This window comes from Pseudorca crassidens, chromosome 3 (assembly GCF_039906515.1).
Source record: "Pseudorca crassidens isolate mPseCra1 chromosome 3, mPseCra1.hap1, whole genome shotgun sequence".
In the NCBI taxonomy this organism is placed as follows: domain Eukaryota; kingdom Metazoa; phylum Chordata; class Mammalia; order Artiodactyla; family Delphinidae; genus Pseudorca; species Pseudorca crassidens.
In genome coordinates this window covers 87883588-87904077 of record NC_090298.1, presented here as the reverse complement: position 1 = coordinate 87904077, position 20490 = coordinate 87883588, and the positions used below count along the sequence as shown (strand labels likewise).

The window sequence follows — 20490 nt, the reverse complement described above, 5'->3', positions numbered from 1 at the left end:
CAGAGGAACCCGAGTCAGAGAGAACTTGAGTCTTATCCCGGTGTTGGTCCGCATCTTAGTCAGCTTCTTGGCAGGGGCTGTGAAAGTCTGGCCCCTGAGCCCTCGTATAGCAGAGGAACGGCCTTCTATAGATCCACCTCCACTGGTATTCGAGAGCAAACACAGGACTTCTTAATCAGGGCCCCCAGTCGCCTATTAGGTGACTTGCAGACACAGCCCCACATGCACAAGAGTTATGAGTGGATGACATATTTACACAGGGTAGGGGAAAAAAAGGCCTCTTCCTCTAGGCAGTTGCAGCCCCATGACAGGATGTTCAGCTTGGCTAGCAGATTATGGGATGGATTTCATCCCCAGCCATGTCTCTGGCTGGGTATCCTTTAGCAGGACCCAAAATGCAGGGCATATTTACCAGGCAGCCCAGCTTCTCACCAACTTAGGTGTGCATCTCCAGATGTGCTTTTTTGGAACCTGGTAAAATGTAGACTGTGTTGAAAATGATTTTCCTGCAGCCTCTCTACCTACCGTGTGGATGGAAATCAGGAGCCCTTGGGATGTGGAGCTATTTAAAAATAAATGTGGCATATGTAACCATAGCAAGCGATTATATCAATTCTAAATGGACTTTGCCCTAAGAAAAATAAAAAGCCAAGCTTTGGGGTTTTATTTCATTTACCAGAACCCAAGTGAATTGAGTGTGATTGAAGTGTCTGTGTTTGGCTGGGCTCCTCTATGTAATGCTGGCTTGTTGGACTGGTTTGAGTGGACCCAGCTGTAAAACTAAGAAGCCCCTCTGGACACAATCTCTTCCCAGATGCCAAAAATACCTCCTCTTTGAGAAGCTGGAGGAATAATTCTGCTCCAACAATAGGACATTCTTTCTTCTTGAAGGTTTTATTTTTGCAGGGAATAGAAATGGAGCAGGAGGTTATTCTCTGCCACAAGGCAAAGCTCAAAGCAGGGACAAAGTCCTAACCTAGTTAGGAGACTGGGAATTTGATCCAGCATCCCGAAGAGAAAATTGTTCTATGTTTCTCTTTAGACACAGCAGCCTTGTCCTATCACGTGTGTGTGTGGGGTGGGCGCACACGCACTCACACATGCACATTTGTCCGTGTTGCCAGATGGGGACAAGAATCGCTAAGATTCTTGGAAACCAACTTTGTTTTTATTTCTGAAGGCATCTCACTCACCGAGTTTTTTCAAAAACCCCAGTGCTGAAATGTTTCACCAAGCTGTATTACAGCAACTTGGATTATGCTGCGGGCGGTATGTACATTCTCTTCCTACACATTGCTTTGTGGATTCTTGTGTAGCCATAACCTCTTTATGGAGAACTTACCCCCTCCTTTATTTTTCTCTCAGGGTGTACTCGGCACTTCTCCCATACAACCTTTAGAACGAATGTCTCCCAGTTTTATTTTAGCTCACCACTTAGTTTGAAACTCCTGCTTCTTGATTCAATTTGAACAACTGTGAGAGTTCGGACTGAAACAAAACAAAAAAGCGTTACCTCTCTGTCTGATGTTGACTTTCAAATTGGAGAGAGGACTCCTGGGGTTAAACAGAAGATGTGTGGTATCTTCTTGTAAGGAACATTTTTTTTTTCTTTCTTTTTAATAGAAAACTTCTGACTGAGACAAAGAGGCCAGGAGGGTCTGTTGAAAAATCAGAACATCTCATGTGGCTATTCCAATGGAAAATAAAAAGCAACAGAAATCTTGTACAGCACCTCAGTCCCTATGCAGGAACCAAAACTGACTGAGTTAGGAGCGGTAATTTACCTCACTGGGGATCTAAAGTAATTAAACGGTGTTGCAAACCCAAACTGTGAATGAATTTAAGTCATCACTAGGGATGTGCAGTCCATCCTTGGGAAGAAAGTGAAAAATATGCATTCTGATGGCAAACAAGAAAGCTTTCCATTTGATTCTGTATTTCTTTATAGCATCTGCTTCTTGCTGTCTGTCACATTTGAGCTCATCTTCCTTATTCTAGCAATAAGAAAGCAATGTTATAGCCTGTTGTGCCGAAGTTGTGAAGGAAACACGGACCTAGCTGAAGAAAGCAAGTCGTTATTTTGCTTAATTATTTCCAAAACGTCATCTCTTATACCATCCAGTCTTTTGTAACTACGAGGAGAAAATTGAATAACCACTCATTTCCCTAGAACAGCTTTAAAAAGTTTGCAGTCAATTTTTTCGGAGGGCCATGAAACATTCGATGATACGGGTAAGCCTGCAGGATGATAGGAGAGCCATTACATGTAATCAGGAAAAAAATATCATGGTGTATACAGGCAGATTGTTTCACATCGTTCAGTTAGTTTAGGTTAAGAAATGTTTTCTCTCAGGAAATGCCTTTAAACCAGGGCTACATTTTATTTAATGATGTGGAAAAATTCCACAAAATATCCTTATGAGAAATGTATTTAATTTTCTCTTTTTAAGCCAGTCAGCAAGTAAAGGGAGCTGCGTATTGCTCACATTACTAACACCGCCTGGCAGAGCACGTTGAAATATGCCTGGTCATGCACATCCGGAGGTAATGTTAGTTGGGAGCACTTGGTACGGTTGCTTAGCACTTTGTGGAAACTGATTGACTTCAGCTGCTGAAAATTTCTGTAGGGATGTGGACAGATGTTGAAACCCAGGGTAAACTCCCCTTGCCTCTTTCTGTCCTTAAGTAGAAAGGAATAAACAAACAGAAGTGCATCCTGGCATCACTAAGTAAGATCCTCACCTTCTCCTGGCTTTAATGACTATACTGAGGAAAGGGCATTTATGCCCTGATCTAAAAAGAGCAGTTATCAGCCTTGGCGTCATCAGGGTGTGCAGGGGCAGGGGGGCTGAAAAACCTCAGGAAATATGGCTGAGCCCCCAGTGTGTATCTTCCTTCGCTCTCATTCTGCCTACTATACTAACTCAGTTGCTCTTGTTCAGAGTTTAGTCACAAACAGGTCGCACTCTGTCCTTCCCTGGGTCATTCGGTTTCTCTCTCTGACCTTTGGCGGAGATGGGCTTGTTCCACGCCGCTTTATAAACACTGCAAGGCAGTCATGACGTTCTCAGAATATGTGGAATTCAGTTATGAAAACCACTGGGTTGACAGTGATAAAACAGTGTGCTAAATTATCTCTCCCCCCTACATTTACAATTTGCAAACTAATTTTTACTCCTGGTAAAAAGTAAACTGGAAAGATAGGCTGATTTTTGATAGAGGTAACTGATAGAAAATTCTTGTGCAAAATGAAATGTATCTGATTTAGTTAAGACTTCCTCTCTTATTTGACCTTCACTCTTGCTTCCAGCTCAAGGCTACTTGCTTGAACACTACAAAGAGAATGTGTGCTTTTTAGAAGTCAGATATGCAAAGGAAGAATTGTATCGGCAGGGCTGCTTAGGCATTTTAACTCTATTAAAGCGGTCACAGGATAGTGTTTTTTATAGGATCAACTTCTACAAATTTTAAATACGTACACTGAGACTGAAGTCCATACATGATCAGCAAATTACTAGAAAATCTATGTACTAACAAGGGTATGAGCATAATGAAATGATAGTCTTTGACCCTGGTAAAGACGTTAATCGTAATTATTTATTTTCCCGCCAAGGTTAATTGTTGGGAGTTTTCAATGTGCTAATTGCTATCAAGGAGAATGTCAGCTGTCAGTTAAAATGAAGTATTGTTGCTACATAGGAAGAGCTTCTGCCCTCCAGACTGTTGATTGACATTAGGCCATGGGTAAACTTCGGGGTATGGGACTGGTGCAGACGGTCCCTTGAAGCCAAGTGTCTGACTTAATCTAATGGGAGCAAAAAGGAACCAGTGTCCTGCAACACAGTATATCATCTCTTTGACCCAGAGACAGATGGTATCTCATGCATAATAGAGGTTATTCTACACAGAGCTTTCAGTTCCCTGGGAAATATACTAGTCTTCCTGACTAAGGACCAAGAGCTTCTCTTAAAGAAAAATCTTGCAAGAGAAATAAAGATCTCCCATAAATGATCAAATATTTGGTCCCCCTCACCAAGTGTCCTGTTTCATTAGTAGCTAACATCTGCTAATACTAAAATAAGCTGGCCATTGACCCCATAGTACAATAACCAATGGGTATGTGTGATACTACTGAGCAAGGGAAATAAATGTAATCTCTTTTGTAGGTAATCAACTGATGTCCTATTGCTTCTGATAGCTTTATATTACCTACTTGATAGAATAATATTTTTATACTTGTGGAGACAAATATAACTAATGATTGTAAAATATATACCTCCATGATTTTCCCACTATAATCTTTGACACAATATTCTATACTTGAGCTCTATATAGAGTGAAAACTTAATTCATATTTTTACTAATTCTCCTGGTTATTAGTTTCATACAGCGTCCCTCTTTTCCCCTTAGCACATAGGTTAAAATGGGGAGTTGCTCATATTACACTGAGGGCTTAAATAGCTCAACAAAGTCTCTAATAATTTTTCTGTATTCTAGAATAAAATAATGTTAGACTGTTCAGTTTCATACCATGTATTGGACCATCCATCTTGCACTCTCTATTTGGAGTCTTAATCCAGAGTGGACACCTTAACTCTTATTATGCTTGGCTATCCTAAATCTTTTTGAGTAGAGCTACCAGAATTAATTGCACTCTTTAAGATAAATATTTTAAGAAATGTCTTAATATTGGTATATTATAGTTCTTTGTTTCAACCATCTTTCCTGGTTATGGAAATGATACATATTCAAGAGACAAAATTTGGGGGAAAAAACAGAAAAATATAAATCACTTTTAGAAATTAATGTTGGATTATTTTTCTCCCCATTTTGTTTTCCTTCCCCAGAAAGAATTTAAATTGAATATTGATTTTATTTTTTACTTCAGAATATATCATGATTATAACAGCATAGTGATTCAATTAATCTTTGAAGAAAGTGTTTTAGAATTCAAGAGGTTCAGAGTTTTTAAATGTCTTGTATCTCTGGAGGACAAAACACCTTTCTAATTTCCAGAAATAATTCCTCTGCACTAATAGATGATGGGACCCAATTCTCAAACCTTTATTCAAGAAAAAAATCCCAGTGGAGCCTGATGTTTAGGTAAGTATGTAACATTGAGGCTGTATTTTACGTTCTGACCAATACCGTGGCCATTCACATGTGAGTCCTCCTGGGACCCCACAATGAATACCATCTGGCTTTGGAGAGTTGAAACACTTACATGTCTTAAGTGCTACGTAATGACTTCCTGGAAGAGACTTTAGTCTCCATCAAGATTTTGCTAAAAATGATTGCAGGAGAAATTTTTGTTTTACCTTAAACTTCTTTTGTTGAAACTGTATGTCTTAAATTCTCTATTCTTTGTTAAATTTATCTTTAGCAACAGATTTTTTTCATCCAGCTTGTAAACTATAATATGTAGTTTTCATAAAGGTTCTCAGCAATCTCTCTTTTGTACTGTGTATTTATCTACCCCATCCCATTGGAATTTAATGTATGTATTTAACACCTCAATGGCTATAGCCAGGTAGATTTTTATTTTTTAGATTATATTTTACTTTAAAGAATTTCTGTTTTCTTTCTGAAGAAGTCATTTCTCTGCTTCATCACAAAGGGATTGCTCTTTCTTGCCCTTATGCTTTACTTCTCAAAAGCAAAGTGACCCTCAGTGCCTTTAACTCAACATGCTTATACAGCCTCAAGGCGGATTCTAGGCTGCTGTCTGTGGGTTGGGCGGCGGGGTGTGTGTGTGTGTGTGTGTTGGGATTTTGGGTTTTGGCTTTGGTTTTTATCTGTTCTCTGTACTAAATTTGTCCACAGGACTGTTGCTGCTGCTACTTACTGGGGCAAGAATTGTAGATTTGTAGACTCTCACTCAGTATTGAAAGGCTTCTCTTAGGTTTATTTCACATAGTGGTTCTTAACCTCTTGTATCTTATTTCTGACCAATGTGACTAAATCGTAAACTCCTTGAAGGCAAGGGAATGTAGCTTATCACTACTAATATATGTATCCCCGATGCTAGCACAGTGCCCGATGTATGAATTACTTGGTAAATATTGAATGAAAGGATGAATGAATGTCCCTGCATCTTACCTGATTCAAAATGCTCACTTTTTCTCAAGACTGACTTTTATTAGTTTGTGAAAATGTAAATATTATCTATAAACAGTTTTAAAGATATTATAATTGTGGAAGTATTTGTGGGAGTGAGTTCTCATGCTTTTACTAAAGCAAAAACAACCTTTAGAAGTAGTCACGATGCTGTTGCGAGTGGAAATAGAGATGGTGGAGAATTAATCCTTTGTAGTTGTTCTGAAGTCCCGTGTCTGCCTATCGCTGAAACCATCAATCTGGTGCCATTGCCCTCCTACCACTGCTTCCTCTCTGATTTCCTGCCTACCTGAACATCTCTGCTCAGACGACAACTCGGAGGGTACACACCATCCCTCAAAGCCATTCTTCCATCAGTAGCTCTATCAGTAACAAGAATAACAGCAACGATAACCCTTGGCATGTGCCAGACACTGTGTAAGCATTTTAGAGCTATTAACTCTTTAATCTCCCAACAATACTCTTAGAAGATACTATTCTTAAAGCCATTGTGCTGATTAGAGAACTGAGGTACCAAGAGGGTAAATCAATCAGAAGGTTACTACAGGACCTTCAAACCTAAGCAGCTTTGCTCCAAACCCCATGCTCCTAACTCCTCAAGCTGTTCTACCTTCCAGAAAATTCCTTATTATATTTCTTGCTCTAAAATCTTTTCCCTGTAACATCTACCCATCCATACAAGTTTCGTCCCCTTTCACATGACAGACTTTTAAATATTCAGTGTCACATCCCCCTGGATTGTCTGGTTTTGAGGCTCCGCTGCATTGTTTTTTTTCTATTAGATCACACACTGTGTAAGGGCTCTTTGCTGCTCTGAATCCTACACCCTCCCCCCATTTTAATATCTTTATCATAAACTGAACCTAGTTTGGTAGAGGAATGGATTAGACTATAGGAGCCTCGTATTTTGGTGATAATGTCGCCCTTAGAATCTCCTGGGACTGCATCACTTTAGCTCTTCTTTGGCTAAGTTTGATTTGAATGCCTTCTAAAACTCTGAAGTCTCTCGCAAGTATATTCTAGTTTGGCCCTGTCTCTACCATTGTGTATAATTCTCCCTATTTAAACTTTCTTACCTGATGTAAACACCTCTCTGGATTACGATCAGTCATCTAACAAGCTCAGTTTCCCTCTCACCATGGCCTTTGTCATGGGCCCCACAGGTCACGCTATGTCCTCCTTGCTACAGATTAATTTGATCCTTTGATCCTCTGTTCCCTGCTCATCCCTTTTGTGTTCCTCTTGTGGGCAGAGGAACAGCCCAGCTCTTCTCCACCAATCTCAGGGAGGCTTGGGGTAGTAAATTGGCACTCACCTTGCAGACATATCAACTATGCTATTCCTACACCATGGTGGAACAGAGATATACGCAAGACCCCCGTAATCTCAAGGTTTGGGGGGAAGGAGGAGAGTTAAAAGCAGCTCATTCTCACAAAGTAATAGGCATCCTAAATTCAAATGCCATAAAACCCTACAATCTGGGAGGGGAGGGTGTGGAGGGACTACAATTCCTGATTAATTTGGGGATGTTGCATTAGATTGTGTTGTTGAAATGTCGCAGAACTGTAGAAGAGATAAATTTTAAATGAAAAAGCGTCACCAGTTTCTAGGAGAGGCTGTGGTGTCACTAGGGTCACCACCAGACCAGGAGCTATTGTGGGGAGTTGGATACATTATCATCGTTTATGCTTGCTTATTTTATCTTCCAGTGATAACTGGGCTGGCTTAGGAGGGGAAAATGATGAACTGATGTAAATCAGTTCCACAAGGCAGCCAAGACTGGGGAGAAAGGCACGGCAGTCATTTTCTTTTTTGTGTGTCAGCAGGGTGAGTGGACAGAGGAGGCCCTGGGACTCACACGAGCATGAGTCTGCTTTGTTGAAAAGAACCCAGCCTTGAAATTTTCCAAAATTTTTATAAGTTGAAGATTAAACAGGAAGGAGCTGTCTACCAAGAAAGTGAGAAAGATGTGAAGACTGTGTGACGTGAACAGTCCCTTATTGCCAATATAACTAGTCCCCTCTGACAGGGAAAGCCTGCCCTCAGAGGCTGATTCTGGGGGGTAGTGTGGCACCTCTTCTCTGCATTCTCAGTGGTTCTCAAAGTATGGTCCCTGGAGCAGCAGCATTGACATCACCTGGGATCTTATTAGAAATTCAAATTATCAGGCCCACCCATACCTACTGTATCAGAAACTCTGGGGGTGGAGCCCGGCAATCTGTTTTAACAAGCTGTCCAGGGGATGCTGGTGTGCACTACTGTTGAAAACTAGTAGTTTATATCAGGGAGAAGTACAGAAATCGTCCTTCCCTAACCCAACACTGTATTCCAACAGGCTGATATTTGGTGAAAAAACCAAACTGTAACCCCCAACCTAGGGTCAAAAAACAAACAAAAAAAACCCCCACAAAACATGGCCTGAAATTCCCTAAATACTCCTTGAAACTTCTGGCCTATCATTTTGTTCCTTTTGCCTTTCTTTTACCTCCCTTGTTCACATGGAAAACTCCTATTCACCCTTTAAAGTCTTGTCCCACTGGTATTTCCTTTGTGAAAACTTTTCTGCGTCCTCTTCTTCCCACTCCAAAAGCCCAAACAGAGTTATGTGTACTCTCCTCTCTATGAATTTTGCCCTTAGTCCTTTTGAGATCCACAAACATTGCTCTTCATTGTTCCTCCTTGGCCTTCCTTGCCCGCCTCCTTTTCCTCAGCCAAACCCTAAAGAGTGAGTAACCCCAGGGCTCTTTCATTTATGTTCTCCCCCCGGACCATCTCATCCATTGGCATGGCTTCAACTGCCATCATTTAGCTGATGATTTCAAAATCCATATCTCCAACCTAGACTTCTTCTCTGAGCTCCAGACCCTTATTACTAATGCCACCTGGACATCTTCATCTCAGAGAACCACAGAGAACCTCAAAGTCAGCATGTCTGATATGGAATGAAATACCTTTTCTGACCCACCACCTTCAACCCCTCATTTGCTTCATCTCCATTTCCTCCAGAGGTTGTCAGGCCATTCTTTCTGTGAACAATGCCAGAAACCCGGGTGCCCTTTTGGACTCCTTCCTGGCCCTCTCCCCCATTACCTAACTATCGCCTACTGTAATTCTATAGACCTTACCCTGTTAAATATCTCACATGTGCAACTGGAATAGTTTCCTAACTGGTCTCCTAGACTGCAGTTAGTTCCTCTCCCTCTGCCTACAATTCACCCTGTACACTTCAGGCAGAGAGGTCGTTCTGAAATGTAAATCTGATGATAGCACTGCCCTGCTTAAAACCTTCCTGGCTCTTCTATTCTATACTCCACAGGAGAGGACCAGACTCACTCATCTGGGTCTTGGTCAGACCCAGATCAACCCATCAACTACCCATTCAACCTTAACTTCTTTTTCTAACATTTTATTACAAAACCATTCAAAAATCCAGAAAAGTTGAGAGAATTTTACAGTGAACACCCACATACCCTCCACCTAGACTGTGCCATTAACATTTTACTATACCTATTTCATCACATATCAATCACATGATTTATCACATATCACGTAACAGTCCATCTATCCATCCCTCAATGCATCTATCGACCCATCTTATTTTTTGAGGCATTTCAAAGCCAGTTCAAATGTCAGTACACTTTCCCCCAAGCATTTCAGTATGCATATTATTAATTAGGGTTAAATATTTGTTTATGGTCTTGTTTTTATTTGAGGTAAAATTTATATGTAATGAAATGCACAAATCTTAAAGAAACATTCCATGAGTCTTGACACTTGTATAACCCAAACCCCTATATAGAACATCACCAACACTCCAGAAAGCTCCCACATGCTCCTTCCCAGCCAATTATTTGCCCCCCTCAGGCACTCACTGTTCTGACATTTTCTGCCGTAAATTACTTTTGCCTGTTCTAAAATTTCTTTTTCCCCCTCAGTATTGTTTTTGAGATTTGTTCATATCGTTGTCTGTAATCAGTATGGCTTTTCCCCGTTTTATCGCAGTATTCCATTGCATAAATAGAGCAGAATTTGTTTCTACATTATCCTGTTGATGGACTATCTTTAGTTTTTAGCTATAATGAATAAATCTGCTATGAACATTATTGTACAAGCCTTTGTAGACACATGTTTTAATTTATCCTGGATAAATACCTAGGAGTAGAGTTTCTGGGTCATAAAGTAGATTGTACTAACTTTAGATTGTACTCTTTTTCACTCCTACCAATAATATTTTCAAGTTTTAATCGCTCTACATCCTCATCAAATTTCGATGTTGTCAGTTTCTTTTTATTTTAGCCTTCCTCGTGGATACATACTGGTATTCATTGTAGTTTTAATTTACATTTCCCTGACGACTAATGTTGTTAAACATCTTCTTGTATACTTGTCCATTCATACATCTTCTTTTGGAAAGCATCTTCAAATCTTTTGCCCCCTTTATTTCTGAGTTATTTGACTTTATATTACTGAGTTGTAAAAGTTCTTTATTTTTTTTTAAATGATTGCTCTTATTTACTTATTTATTTAGTTTTGGTTGTGTTGGGTCTTCGTTGCTGTGCTCAGGCTTTCTTTAGTTGTGTCGAGTGGAGCCTACTCTTTGTTGCAGCGTGCGGGCTTCTCATTGCAGTGGCTTCTCTCGTTGCGGAGCACGGGCTCTAGGCACACAGGCTTCAGCAGTTGTGGCACGCGGACTCAGTCGTTGTGGCGCACGGGTTCTAGAGCGTAGGCTCAGTAGTTGTGGCACACGGGCTTAGTTGCTCCCCAGCATGAGGGATCTTCTCAGACCAGGGATCGAACCTATGTCCCCTGCCTTGGCAGGCAGATTCTGAACCACTGCGCCACCAGGGAAGTCCCTGAGTTGTAAAAGTTCTTTAGATCCTGGATACCAGTCTTCTGTCGGATATCTATTTTACAAATATTTTCTCCCAGTCTTCATTTTGCCTATTCATTTTCTTAGTAGTGTCTTTTGATGAAAGAAGCTTTTCATTTAATGAAGACTAATTTATCAAAACATTTTTTATGGTTAGTGTTTCTTTGTCCCATTACACACACAGAAAAAACCTTAGCCTACCCCCAAATCATGAAGACATTCTTTTAAGTTTTCTACTAAAATTTTATGGTGTTAGCTTTCACGTTTAGGTCTATTATCCATCTTGAATTAATGTATGTGTATATGTGAGGTAGAGGCCAACGTTCACTTTTTTTCAATATGGATATCCAATTTATTGATACTTATTTCCTTTTATTCATTGTACGACTTATTGACAAAAATTTCTTTTTCCTATTGGATTACTTTGGCACCTTTGCCAAAAATCAAATGACCACCCGAGTGGGAGTGTCTTGCTCTGTATTCTGTTCCATTGCTCTGTGAATCCACAATCACACTGCTTTGATTACTGTAGCTTCCCAGAATATTGAAATCAGGTAGTGTAAGTTCTCCAACTTTGTTATTCTTTTTCAAGATTGCTCCAAATATTTGAAGTCTTTTACATTTTCATATAAATATTAGAATTGGCTTGTCAATTTCAAGAACTGCTGCTCATTGCGCCTTAACTTTTGATGTGCCACGTTCTACCCCCACTGTACCTGCAGACTCAGGGACAGTGAAGAAACTGCTCTCGGGCATCCCTGGTGGCGCAGTGGTTGAGAGTCCGCCTGCCAGTTCAGGGGACACGGGTTTGTGCCCCAGTCCGGGAGGATCCCACATCCCACGGAGTGGCTGGGCCCGTGAACCATGGCCGCTGAGCCTGCGTGTCGGGAGCTTGTGTTCCGCAACGGGAGGGGCCACAGCAGTGAGAGGCCCGCATACCGCAAAAACAAACAAACAAACAAACTGCTGTCTTTCATAAACTCTTAGCTATATAGGGATTTAGCCAAAGGACAGATTTTTTAATAGCATATTTAAGGTTTGTTCTTAATTCTAGGTAAAAAAATTCCTCTTTCCATCTGACAGAAGTCATATGAACCCATTTCAATTTTACAGTGAATATTCTTCTACAAGGACAGATAGGAATGCACCTAAATGATTTACTATAATATAACTTTCCCCTAGAAGGAGAGGATTCTCTCAATTCATCATCAGACAATTGTTTCTTCTTGGGAGTCTCTTTTAACAAGCATTTATAGATAGACAATCTAGCTGATTTTCCTCTTCATTCTCTCCTTCCTCCTCTTCTTCATCATTATCAACACCATAGCTGACATTTATTGAGCCCTTAATCCTTGCCCCTGACTCTATGCTAAGAAATTTATTCATATCTCATTTAAACCTCACATTAGCCCTGTTTGGTCAGCTTTTACAGATGAGCAAACTAAAGCTCAGTGAGGTAAAGGACTTTTTCAAGGTCCAACAGAGAGTAAGTGGTGACACTGGGGCTCAAACTCAAGTGGTTCTTACTCTAAAGGCTGACACTTTAGGCATCTTCTATAAAAGGATGTCTTATTAAACCTGTGCAGTAGTATTTCCTTTGTTCATCTTGGGATCATTTAAAACTTTTATCATTATTGTTGCAGTTTCTGTAATAAAGTATCAGACATACCCTGAAATCATCTTCATATACTCCTCCAACTTCTGCAATTATGCAGTTCTTAAGACATCTGGAAAGCACAGTTGGTTCAGTTGGTTTTTGCATTACATGGGGTGTTTTTTTTTCCTCTTTTTTTTTTTTTTTTTTTTTGAGGTACATGGGCCTCTCACTGCTGTGGCCTCTCCCGTTGCGGAGCACAGGCTCTGGATGCACAGGCTCAGCGGCCATGGCTCACGGGCCCAGCCGCTCCGCGGCATGTGGGATCTTCCCGGACCGAGGCACGAACCCGTGTTCCCTGCATTGGCAGGCGGACTCTCAACCACTGTGCCACCAGGGAAGCCCTACATGGGGTTTTATAGCCAAAGTAATTTAACCTTCCCATTTTCTCTTCACAGTGGCGAACTACTTTCATAGTGTCTAAGGATCCCTTTATACATCATGCATGTCTCATTCCAGTCCTAAGCTATCTTTATGTATAACTCAAAGTAAAGATTGTCATGCCCCACTGATTTCTATCATCCAAACATGTTGCCGAATTCCAATTATGATGACTCTTTCTGACTCAGCCATATAAATTCAACTGTGCAGTTTGGATTTTTAAATTTCACTATTAGCATAGAGATAGTCATTAATATATTTTTGCATTAAGCTACATATAATGCTTTGTACTGAACTCTTTATTTTGCTAAGAATGGAGCATACGTCTCATTATCCTTGCTCCTGAGTATCCAAACTCTCCTTAAAAAAAGGGAATACATATGTATACACACACGCACACACACACTCTACTACAACTACATAGGTAACTTTAGCATTCTGTGCTTCTTAATTGACTCTCAAATGGGCAATTGAAAGCTTACCAGTTGTCTATATTGATACACAGTAACCTCTGCCCAGATCAGAATGGTGATCTCTTCCCTTGATAGAAACAGAGAAGAGTTAAAGGATTCACACCCTGGAATCCTTGAGAAAATGGCTTTTTGTGAAGGTAAGTGGCAGAGGAAGAAAGAAACAATGACCCAGAGGAAAATATGCTTTCTATAATAACCACTGGCTAAAAAGAGACCCTCTATCACAAGTTCATCAGATGATGAGAAATACATTATAGCTCAAATTGATCACGCATACTTTAGTGGGTATAAATACTGTTTTGAAGATATAAAATTAACTATAGGAATTTTCTTTCTGGTATCCATTCATCTTATTAAACAGACACCATATTTGTAAGCTTAATGGTTTTGGTAGAAAGCATAGCAAAAAAAAAAAAAAAAGGTTGGTACATTCTCTGTTTAATTTTATAAAGATCACATAATAATGGTGACAGGTGGAGCCATGTGGGGGTAAAGGCAAATTGGTCTTCTGTCCCAGACGTCAAAGACGTGCTGCAGACATCAGGGAAATGTCTCGTGGTTGGGAAAGGTAAAGAAACTCAGCAGGCTGGTCTTTGATACCTAGGGCTTTCATTTTTAATTAAAGAACATAACTCTGGTGAAAAGTCGTCATATCATCTGTTTTATATAGGGCTTGGATGATTGCTCTGTAAAGGAGATAATGATTGGGAATATGCCTAACGTAGTACCTAGAAGGTGCTACATATCTAATACAATTAAAAGAATAACATTTATTGATCATCATCTCAGAGAATACTCTCATCTCTGTGAAGGAGGCACAGCTATTATCCCCACTTTACAGATGAGAAAACTGATTCTTAGAGCAGTCGAATAACCTTCCCAGAGTCACAATGCTAGGGAGTGGGTGATCCATGAGAAGTAAACAGAATGTCATTTCAAAGACTGCATCTACCCTCAGGGCCATATTCTCAGAACCTTTCTTCCTTCCTTGGGTATAAATTAGATTCCTAACTTAGGTTTTCTGAAAGAGCTTTCTCATACACTGTGTGATAGAATCATTTCTTTCTCTACATGTATGACCTCATGGGAATAAAAACCCTATCTCCAGTATCTTTTCTTTCAACCAAGGTACCACCCTGACCCCAGTGTAGAAAGATGTCCTCCCTTTCTTTGACAACATGTTATCACACCCCACAATTTTATCAACTTTAGAGTCTGGAAACTTATCCCACTGTCTCTTTGTAATCTCTCATGCAATAGCCCAAAGCATTTGTCCTCCTCTGAGTAGGAACACGAAAAAGCTGCTCACTGTCTCTCATATAATAGTTTTTTTAGACACTCAGGGACTAATAACTAACATTTCCTGCCCCTATCTTTTCTTCTCTGAGTCAAATAATTCACCCCCCTCCTCCTCTTTGTCCTCTTCCTTCTTCTTCTTCATATATAAATTATTTCCACAAAGGGCCTGTTTCCACAATTGCTAATCATTTTAGTTCCTGTCCTCCAGACTCTTTCAGCATCTGGATGTTCAGTGGGTGTCATGAAGACATTGCCATACAGTACTGAGATTATGGCATCTGGGAAAAATTTTAAACATGTCCACAGGAATATTTTCTGTTGTTTTACAAATTACAGGCAAAACATTAAAGAAAATTATGGTTTTCCCAGTTCTCAGATGGTGTTTTGTCTAAACTAATGCAAGACAAGAAAGGTGGATTGGTTTTGTTTTTTGTTTTTTTTAATTTAATTTTTTTTTTTTTTCCGGTAGGCGGGCCTCTCACTGTTGTGGCCTCTCCTGTTGTGGAGCACAGGCTCTGGACGCGCAGGCTCAGCGGCCATGGCTCACGGGCCCAGTCGCTCCGCGGCACGTGGGATCTTCCCGGACCGGGGCACGAACCCATGTCCCCTGCATCGGCAGGCGGACTCTCAACCACTGCGCCACCAGGGAAGCCCTGGATTGGTTTTATATTGTTTTCCTTGTGTAAGAAAGATGTAGTCATTTTAGAAAGAAGTTATGCTCTCTAAATTTAGTGATTATCCATATTCGTATATTTGAATGTATAACATGAGGGATGCCAATTCCCTATAGAAATTTAGAGGAAAAGAAGTCACTCATCTAACAGAATCAGGCAAGTCTTCACAGAAGAGGTAGCATTTGTGATAGATTTTAAAGCATAAGTACTATGACAAAGAACTGGGAAGGAGGAGAAGTTCAAAGTGGAAAAACATAATCAAAAGCCTGAAGAAATAAAAAACGTTTTGTTTGGAGAAGAAGGAAATGGTTCCATTCTGTGTCATCCACTTTGGTTGGTGTGTCAAGAAACATTAGGCAATAAGGCTGGAGATGGATATTGGGGCCAGATTATTTAAGAGATTTAAGCAAAGCTGAATTTCCTTTACAAAAGTAATTCTGACAACGGAATATACAATGAGATTTTCAGTAGGGAGATCAGTTTTGAAGCTGATGAGATTACAACAATCGAGACTGATCTGGATTGAGGACTTATCATGTGCCCAGTGGAGAGTCAAGACTATAAAGTGTAATATGAAAAGTCTATGGTTCCAAGAAGAAGAAAAATAAGAAAAAGCTTTTGAATTTGATGGTTAGGAGATCATTGACTAACTCTGAATGGAAAGTTATCAGGAGAATGGAGAAAAGCGAGCTGAGATTGGTCAACAGGAGTGAAGTAAAGGAAAACAACATGATGGCAACTTGAGCATCTAGGGGTGTTTTCTTGTTGGTTGGTTTGTAGGATATGGGACTAAAACTTTTGTTGTTTTGGCCAATGTCAGGGGGCTAGTGGAGAGAGACACGTTAAGGAGGCAGAAGAAATGAAAGTCCCAAAGAGGATGAGAAAAGATGACAAAGATGGAGGCATGGTCTTGGCAAGCATAAGAGGTATGTTTTCTGAGATAATAACAGGGAGAAAGTAAAAGAATCAAATTATGGGAGATTTTGAGATCAAGAGGCGGGAAGTTGAGGGAGCTCATATTGTCTGACATTAGTTCTTTCGTTAAATGGATGAGGGGTCATCTATGAGTAGTGATGGGAAGAAATGGTGCCTGGATTTTAAGGGGTAAAGAAGAGTTAGTGTAAGCTCCATGGAGACGCAATAAAGAGCAGTTAAGAAATCAGTTACGAAGCAGCAGTGAGTGCCCAACTAGGAAAGGTGAACAGCTCATATACAGAATGAGCATCTGTAGGATATTTAATGCAATGACAGCAGGACATCTGATAAGTTCTTCATTTGCCTTGTTGATGATTTCATCTCTCAGATGTAAAGGAATTGATCAGGAAATTAGCAATTTGTTCTTAATTCTGATGAACAAGAAGGAAAAATGCTAGGAATAATGGGAACAGTGATTATTTCACTTAAAAGTAGGTAACATAGTTGGACAGATAGTCTAGATACTAGGCAAGTTAATGTCTGAAAAGTCCCATGAGCTCAGCAATGTATGAATACAAGAAGGCGTGAGTGGCACATAACCATGCTAAATATAAAGAGAAACATAAATCAATTTTAAAACTGACACAAAGACCTAACTAAGAATAAATTTTGGGAGACATGAATTAAGAGGAACATGAGTGAAAATTATTTAAGGAAATTGACAATATATTCCTTATATGTCAATGCTGGGATGTGACCAGTGTGAGCTTGGACTGCGTTACTAAAAGTACAACCACCCAATTGGACTGCGTTTTGGTTGCCATGTCCAAAAAGATGTCAAATATTAACTCTACTGTTGTCTTGGATTTTTGCAGTAGGCCCCAAAGGACATGCATAGTACAAGAGTGATCAAAGTCCTCCCATGTCCCAAAGGGGTGTGCTAGATCAATTTCATGGAACATGTTAACAGATCATAAGTCCAGTTTGGTCAGCAAGAGCTCATCACCCACTTCAACAGGAGGTAAAGAGAGGAGCATACTCTTCTCATTAGGCCAAGAGAGGGAGGCTTCAAGAGAACATCCTAAGAGCTTGGCACTTACTTCCTGAAGTTTGGGGCACAGAGACATTCACATCTACATGTCCCCATAAGTCTAAGATGGACAATCTAGGTGCAGGGACCCCTGAGGAGTACAGCAATGAGAAGATAATGTTGGGAGGGAAATGTGCCGCCTTTAGCTACAGGGAAAGGGTAGTTTCCCGGGGTTGGTTTGTGGGCTCAGCTCAGCAGGAGAACACAGGCCTGGAGGTGCAATGTGCCCAGGAACCCAGGGTGTGAACAAAGTTGTAAGTGACCAGCCAGAGGGGAGGAACCATTGTTTAGATCGATGTTTCTCAAACTTTAGCCTGCATTAGAATCACCCAGAGGGCTTGTTAAAACACAGATTCCTGGGCCATACTCCTAGGGTTTCTGATTCCTTAGGATGGAAGGGCTCCAAAATGTGTATTTCTAACAAACGCCCAGGTGATAATAAATTTTTCATTTGTGGACCACACTTTGAGAAGCAGTGGCTTAGATGTCACCAGCAGAGCATCTCTGAGGAACAGGCAAAAGTGCCACATAAGAGAATCAGCTTTGCATATGTCTTATGCCTAGAGGACATCAACAGACCTAACTGTACCAGCCAGTTTCCCCTAGTCTCCTCTACCCCAGCCCAGCCCTGGCGTTGTTGGGAACAGCAGCTGGTGAGAAGAAGAGGAAGAGCTATGAAACAGTAAAGCAGGCAACCACACTGCTCCCAACTCCAGGCTTCAAAGGCTGGGTCAGATCTGAGCAGGAGTAGGGGGGTAAGCCCTAAACTGGACATGTATTTGGAATTTTGACTAAACTGGGGTGGGTTAGACTGGGACAGAGTTATTAGATTTTTAGTGCCCAAACAAAGGGACTAATAATATTTCCCATAGTGGAAAATCTATGGGGTCTGTTTCAAATTTTGTACACAGATGGAAAAAGAACTGGTTTGAAAAGAATGGATACAAGAATAAAGTTGATTGAGCCCAGCTTGTTTAACCAGCCAATTACACATTTCTCAAGAATGGTATTTTTCAAATTCCTAGCAAGTCCAGAGAAGTACAGCCAGGACAACAGGGCCCTAGAAACCTCACCAGAGAAGCACCCATGCAAGAAAATAGGGAGCTTCAGCATGGAGAAGATTGAGAAGACATAATGACACACTTAAAGTACTAAAGGGCCACCTTGTCAAGGAAGGATTTGCCTTTTATGTTGTGGCAGGGACCACAGTTAGTTTAAGTTAGTGGAAGTTAAGGGAGGAGTCTGCTTAGGCTCCATATAAGGAAGATACAACAACTAAAGCCATGTTATTGACACCAAGGGATGGCCACTTGCCTGGAATGTTGAAGAGAGTTTTTCACACGGTGGAGGGGAGGTTTTGGATACTCCCTAAGCACATCAGCTCTACAGCAACATTTCATAGCCGGCATGGCGAAAGGTGGGTTCTCCAGACTGGGGCCATCAGGACTGGCCTGGCTCCCTGCCCCTGCTTTCCTCTGTGTATGTCAGCCGAGACCACCAGCCTGTACTGCAGCTCAGCCCTCCTTGGGCTCCAGGACTACTGCTGAGGCAACCTGAGGGCAATGCAGGGTTCTGGTGAGGGCAATTGCACACTCATGGTTTTTGGTTAGTTGAAATTTGGTAAATTGGCCTATGCAATCAGAACTTTCTACAATAAAGTTACAAACAACTCAGGATGACTGGAACCCACCTGGTACCCAAGACTCTTTCTTTCTCTTGACGGTGCCTTCTCTGCTGTCCTCAGTCATGCACCACAGCAAGAGCACTGTTGAAGCGACTGACCAGGGGCTCATGATGAGAAACCAGGGAAGTCAGAGACAGGGTGAGATACATGGAGTGTCAAAACACAGACAGGGGGCTTCCCTGGTGGCACAGTGGTTGAGAGTCCGCCTGCTGATGCAGGGGACACGGGTTCGTGCCCCAGTCTGGGAAGATCCCACATGCCGCGGAGCAGCTGGGCTCGTGAGCCATGGCTGCTGAGCCTGCGCGTCCGGAGCCTGTGCTCTGCAACGGGAGAGGCCACAACAGTGAGAGGCCCGCGTACCGCTAAAAAAAAAAAAAAAAAAAAAAACACAGACAGGGCCACTAGAAAGATGATGAGCGTTTACAACGATGGAGGTGGAAGGAGGAGAAGGGTAATATGATACTGTGCCTGACTGTAAAATGCGGAAGTTTGTTTGTTAGGCCTTGTTTGTTCGATCACGGACAAGAATGGTGATTAGTCATGCTAATCAAAATTTTGAGCAGACAGAAAGGTGTTGTGTCTCTAGCCCAAATGTTGACATAATCGTATAATAATCTGGGATCAATAAATTCTTAATCCTCAGCCTCAAATAGCTTCCAAATGTCCACAGGGGGGCAGAAAAGTATTAGTGGGGTCAGGTGACCACAAGAAAGTGATTGTGACAGCTGCAGGCCTTAGCATTTACTTTGTGAAACAATGGCTTTTAGACAATGTCTTTCCAATTTGTTTTCAACGTTGCAGCCGGAGTGCTCTTTCAAAACACAAATCTGATCATGTCACCAACCTGCTTAAAACCCTTGAATGGCATCCCACTGTTCTCAGAATAAAGACTAAACCCTTAACTAGGAGCCGCACAGCCAGGCCCCTGTGAGGGTTGAGCTTGGGGGCGGGATCGACCTTTGCGCATGCTCTTCTCTGGGTATCGGCTGCTTTCCCCGACCCCTTCCTTGGTTAGCTTTAACTCAACCTGGTTCTCAGCTCAGATAGCCCTTTCTCAGGGAAGCCTTTCCGAGTCCCTGCACCCCGCTTCCACCTTGAGTCCTTTGTTCTTTGCTTTGTAGAGGGCTCCATTCTTTTCTTTTAAAGCACTTATCTCAGTTTGTAATTACACATTCATCAGTGCCAGTATTGTTTACTGCTCTCCCCCTCTCCCCACTATCCTCTCAGCCCCAGGAATGAGAAAGGTCTTTTTTGTTCACCTTCTTGTCCTGGAGCCTAACATTGTGCCTAGCTCATGGGAGGCCCTCAATGCCTTTTTTGTTGAATGGGTGAA

General features: G+C 41.2%; 2 long non-coding RNA genes across 2 annotated transcripts in view; both read left to right on the top strand.

Annotated features, from left to right (window-relative positions):
- The first annotated feature begins 1089 nt into the window (after positions 1-1089).
- Positions 1090-20490, top strand: part of LOC137221543 (uncharacterized) — a 73635-nt gene continuing 54234 nt past the window's right edge. Inside the window, exon 1 of the long non-coding RNA XR_010942058.1 lies at positions 1090-1269. This is a non-coding gene — a long non-coding RNA (uncharacterized lncRNA). The remainder of the gene's footprint in view (positions 1270-20490) is intronic.
- On the top strand, positions 1920-16010 carry LOC137221544 (uncharacterized). Its single transcript, XR_010942059.1, has 3 exons — positions 1920-2232; positions 5017-5103; positions 15264-16010. It is a non-coding gene; the product is annotated as an uncharacterized lncRNA (long non-coding RNA).